This window comes from Sarcophilus harrisii, chromosome 6 (assembly GCF_902635505.1).
Source record: "Sarcophilus harrisii chromosome 6, mSarHar1.11, whole genome shotgun sequence".
Lineage (NCBI taxonomy): Eukaryota > Metazoa > Chordata > Mammalia > Dasyuromorphia > Dasyuridae > Sarcophilus > Sarcophilus harrisii.
Genome location: NC_045431.1, coordinates 244,356,629 through 244,362,628, shown reverse-complemented (window position 1 = coordinate 244,362,628; position 6,000 = coordinate 244,356,629).

The following is a 6,000-nucleotide window of genomic DNA, read 5'->3' as shown; positions in this document are numbered from 1 at the left end:
AACCTTGTGTTCCAAATTTTTTCTCCTTCCCTTCCCCCTGTTCTCTCCTCTAGACAGCAAGTAATCTAATATATTTCATGAGATAAGCTAGTTTTCTACTTTAATGACTTTGAAGTACTTTCATTAATTTTTCCTGGATTTTCTAGAATTCTCTAAGTTAACCATCAAATAGAGACAATTTTGTCCCCATTTTGCCTGCTTATTCTCCGTGTTTTTTCTTATTTTACTATTTAGCTTTTCCAAAAATTTATCAAATAATGGTGGCCATAATCAGCATCCTTGCTCTACCACTGATATTATTGGGAAGATTTCTAGGAACAGCAGAGCTCCCAAGATCACTTGCTCTGCTTCCTTCTCCTCCCCATGCACCATCAAACAGGGGACTAACTTTTGTGGAAAGGAGACCCTGTAAATGGCTCTCAGATGTGACAGGCCTTGTCTTCAGCAAGACTCAAACATTCCCTCCGTTGAAGCCCTTGACATCATCCATTGTGGGTCCATTCAATAGATGGGGTTATGTCAATGGAAGTACCACTTCAGAAGATGTCACCGTCTGCTTGGCTGAGGTACCCCACCAGCTACTGGGCCTTCCCATCTGAATTGCAGGTGAGAACTCCTGTGTATGTTATCTCCCTTGACTTTTCTAGCACAGTGCTTTGCACACAATGAGAGCCTACTAAATGATTTTCATTCATCCATCCATTCATTCTAATGTTTCTTCATTACAAAAAATGACAAATGATTTTTCATTCATCCATTCATTTATTCTGATGTTTCTTTATTACAAAAAAATTAAATGATTTTTCATTCATCCATCTATTCATTCTAATGTTTCTTCATTACAAAAAATGACAAATGATTTTTCATTCATCCATTTATTTACTCTGATGTTTTTTTATTACAAAAAAATTAAACGATTTTTCATTCATCCATCCATTCATTCCAGTGTTTCTTCATTACAAAAAATAACAAATGATTTTTCACTCATCCATTCATTTATTCTGATGTTTCTTTATTACAAAACAATTAAATGGTTTTTCATTCATCCATTCATTTATTCTAATGTTTTTTCATTACAAAAAAAATTGCTCTTACTATTTTTCATGTTTTAAGGAAAGATCCGTTTATTCCTTTGCTTTTTAATGTTTGTAATATGAATGAATGGTGTATTTTTTTTTTTTTTTGAGGCAGCAGGGTTAAATAACTTGCCTAGAGTCACACAGCTATTAGAAATAACCCTCTTGACTCAGAAAATTAGATATCAAGGAAAATTTTTTAAAGAAGAATCTTAAGGAATTGTGTTAAGGTTTCTGGCCAGAAGCTGCCCCACTCTACCTCGGGAAGAAGGAGCACTGAATACAGAAGTGGGGGAACCTTTATACTATTATGCCAAAGTTCCCTTTTAATGTCATGACCCCGTTTCTCCAATTGTCCTATTTATTCTACCTTGGGTTATAACCTTTCCCTCTTAATGCTTGAGGTAAAGGTTTTATAGCCATTCCTTCTTAATGTTTGGCAAGATAAAGGTTTATCCATTTTCGATGTCATTAAAATATCAGTAACCTCCCTCCTTTAGGTTATCCCCACCTAGGTACCTCCATTATGTCACTGTTTTTGTTATTCTATAAAAAGCGCACTGCCCCAATACTTGGGGCTGGACTCTTGGAGATCATAGTCCCCTTCTAGCTCTGGGATCAACCATGGATCCATTGGTCCCAGTATTTCTCTCCATTTAATAAACTATTGAATTGGTCTCTAATCTCCTCTTGCTCAGTTTCTTCAGCATTACAATACTTGCTCCTGTGATGCAGCCCCTCCCTTCAGAGAACAGATTGGTCCATTTTATCTGTAGTAGAAAGACGTCTATTACACGTCTCCCCTTCATATGTATAAAACATGTCTTCCCCGCAAACATCTCCTGTTCAAAAATGGCAGAAAACTCCTCCTCTGGGTTGTGTTGCTTAACATTCAATTAGCTAATTAAGTGGGCCTAGTAGTGATTTGGTCAAGTCAGAGTCTGACTCCAATTAGTTTCGGCAGATTGAGCTATTATCTTAAATTTATGATTTTCTCAAAACCACAAAACTCTTTCTGATTGGCTGAATGCCCCTGTGCCTTCCTAGCCCCCCAATTTCTCATTTGCTCATGGCTTCTGTTGGTCACTTAATTGTTGTGTGAATCATAATCTTCCTTGACCTCTCACATTCTGAAAACCTCTTGGACGGTGGTACCCACTATCCCACACTACCTCAAAGCTTGCACCAATGTGGAAACCCAACTTTTCAGCATTTCTCACATATTCTTTCTGATACGCCCATTACATGTTTCCCCTTAATATGCATAAAGCATGTTCCCCCCATCATACATCCCATATTCAAAAATGGCAGAAAACTCCTCCTCTGGGGTGGGTTAATAAATATCCAATTAGCCTATTAAGGAGGACCCGTAGTGATTTAGGTCATTAACCCCAACTAGTTTGGGCAGGATGGGTTATTATCTTCAGTTTGTGTTTTTTTCAAAACCATAAGACTCTTTCTGATTGGCTGAATCCCACATGCTTTCCTGACCCCACACCAATTTCTTATTTGCTCATGGCTTCTGTTGGTTACTTAATCATTCTGTGGCTCATAATCTTCCTTAGCCTCTCACATTCTACAAATCTTTTGGATAGTGGTACCCACTATCCCACACTACCTCAAAGCTTGCAACACTGTGGAAACCCAAATTTTCAGCATTTCTCACATAGCATCTCTCACAAGTTTCTGAGATTGGGTGAACGATGGATTTTTTTTGAGACTTATTTTGTATTATATCTAGCCGTGTCAGATAAGCTGAAGTAGCAAGGTGTAATCCTATCCCCCTAAAATGTTTATAGTTTTCCCAATGTTGAACCAAGCCTACATTCTTTTTATAAATCCAACCTGATCTGAGTGTATAATATTTTAAATACAGCTAGCCTGAATAAGTGTCAATAATGAATCCCCTGACACTTTGCCTGTATTTAAATTCTCACTATTCAAAATTATAATTAAGTCACATATAGTAACTGGCTGTAGTCCAAAGAAAATAGGCAGTATTTTTTAGAAGAATGTAACCACTTTGTGGGAGGAATGATTGGCACTACTAGGAAACTATCTATTTATTGTTATAGCTTCTTTGTTAATATTTAGTATCTTTACGGCAATATTCAGTAGTGATTTTTTTTCTGCTTTATTTCTCTCTGGTTTGGGAATCAGGAATTAGTATTTGTATGTATAGCATGGTATGGTATGGTAAAGTATTTATATACTTTATATAATTCATACAATATAGGAATTGTTCTTTAAATGTTGGGCAACTAGGTGGCAATGAATAGAGCTTGGGGCCTGGAGTCACTAAGAACAGAAATCTGGCCTCACCTACTTATCTGATGATCTTAGATAAGTCACTTCACCCAGTTTGCCTCAGTTTTCTTTCCTGGAAAATGAGTTGGAGAAGGAAATAACAAACCACTTTGACAAGAAAATCTCAAAAGAGGTCACAGAGGACTAAACAATCAGAAATGTTTGATAGAATTCACTTACAAGTTTATTCAAGCATTTGGATTTTTCCTTTGAGAATTTATTTAGCTTTTCAATCTTTGTTTTTGAGCACTGGATGTTTATTTTCTTTATCTTTTGTACTATAAGTCAAAATATTTTTAACATTATCTTTAAATATTCTTAAAATTTATGTCTTAAAATAAAAAAAATTCTATATTTTTGTAATTATCTATCCATTTCACTTATTTTTTATTCTTTTGGCATATAACTGAGTCAATAGTTATTAGTAATTTTAAAAAAATGTCTCTTCATTTTCTGTTAATTCATCTTTTTTGTTTTTATTTTGGTAATAGGGTCTTCCCCTTTCTTTCTTTCTTTCTTTCTTTTTTTTTTTTGAGGGACTAACCTAATATTTTGTTATCTTCGTAGGGTTTTTTTTTTTTGATAAGTTCTTGGTTTCACAACTCAGAATTTCTTTGTTTTCAATTTCATTTCTTTAATTTTCAGAATTCCTAATTTTGTATTTGACGGTTTTTAATTGGTTGGTTTCTGAGTTTTTTAGTTGCATGCTCTCTTCATTGATTCTATCTTTTTTCTTTCTTTCTTTTTTTTTTTTTGATGAAAGTGTGTAAAAATAGAAATTTTTTTCTCCTAAAGACTTTTGTGACTTCATCTTAATTTTTTTTGGTTTGTTGCCATTTTAATTGCTAAAAGCATTTGGTTTTGTAATTAAAAAAAAAGACTTATCATATTTGATTCTAGCTCCCTTCTTCAAATTTCCTTTGACTATAACTTTTCAAAATGTGCTATAATCTCCAAACACTGTGTTTCATCTTTCTATGCTTATGAGTTCTTTATCTCCTAAAGAATCAAATTGTTAAAGTTTGCATAGGTGCCCTGAAAATTTGAGAAATGCTCATATTCCTTATGACTCCCATCAATTAATTATGAAAAGCCCAAAATGTTGACATTGATTTCCAGAAAATATTCTTCAACAATATTCTGAGAGCTTTTTGAAAGTGACCTAGCCAAAGTCCATCCATTTCCTGTAATGCTTTGAAACTATTACTAAATGCAGATTATTAAAATGACTTGCCATTTAGGAGTCTGCCTTTGGAAACTCCGACTACTCCTAAGCCAGATAGCTTCTGGCCTCAGGAAATTTCTAAGCTCAGTATCACTCTTACTCCATCCAGAGATTACTCCCTAGCACACCACCCTTAATTTTTATTTAATTCTTCTGAAGATTACTCCTTAGCTTTGGGTCTTAGAATCAGCATGCTAATGATAGACTCCTTCACTTTAAAGTATGGGAGACTAAATAAAGCTGTTCTCTATCTTTCATTTCTTTGTTCCAATCTGGAATCTAGCTTGCTGAATTCTCAGCATCAATAAACCTTTTTTGCCTACTTAAAAAATAAAATAAAATAAAATGACTTGCCAAGAATCACCACTAACTAGCTATGTGACTTTGGAGACATAATGGCCTATCTTTGAGTCTTCCTTTTCTGAACTATAATACAGAGATAATAAGGCAGTATGGCATAATGAGTATAGATTGGGTTTAGATTTAGGATGATCCAGATTCAAACACTGTAAATGATACCTTGCTAGCTGTGTGACCTCCATTTCCCTGAAGTAACTGTAGGGTTCAGGGCAGTTGATATATGATGTGTACAGTATATAATATTATGAAGAGTCCCCCACATTACTGAAATCATAGCTTTTATTCATAGAACATAAGGATAATACTATTTGTCCTTGAAAGGAAATATGGCATATGGGGTCATATGAAAAAAAGATCTGGGTTCAGGTCCAGCTGGTGATATAGGTTGGGTACCAGGGCAAATCACTTAATCTCCAGGTGTTCCCTACCTGGATAATACTCTTAAGCTACAAGGGAAGGTGTGTTTGGTGTCTTTGGGTGGAATTTCCACATGGGGATTTCTTAACAGGAATAAAATCTCAGGGGTGAAATAAACTACCTCTCCAAACCACTTGTCTGTTTGCCCTTTAAGGCATTTGGAAGGAGAGGGATATTTGTCACTTGTAAGCTCTTGTGCTATGGGAGCCACCTGCCACTGGCTGCTGGAGGGCTAACTCAGATCTGTAAAATGGATCCATGCTACAAAGAGACTGAGAGGCATTTGTCTGAGCTCTCTCCTCTTCCTTCTGCTGCCTCCTATTTATTTCATTCCCAATCCACAACTACAGCAGCGAAGGCTGCTTTGCCACTCCCTCGAGTTTATGATCCTAGGAGGCTCTAGGAGAATTGACCTGCCCCTTCACTCAGGCATGGTCCTTAACAGTGAGCGTTCTAGAAACTGGAATCATCTGCATTATTAACGATGAAATAAATCTTTTTCTGTCCAAGTCTGTCTTCTCACTGCAGCATGGGAGCAACCCTGAAATCTCAAGGAAAGAGCAAGTGTTGACTGGTCATCCGGAGCCAGCCTAGAAACCGCCTGCAGGGACAGCT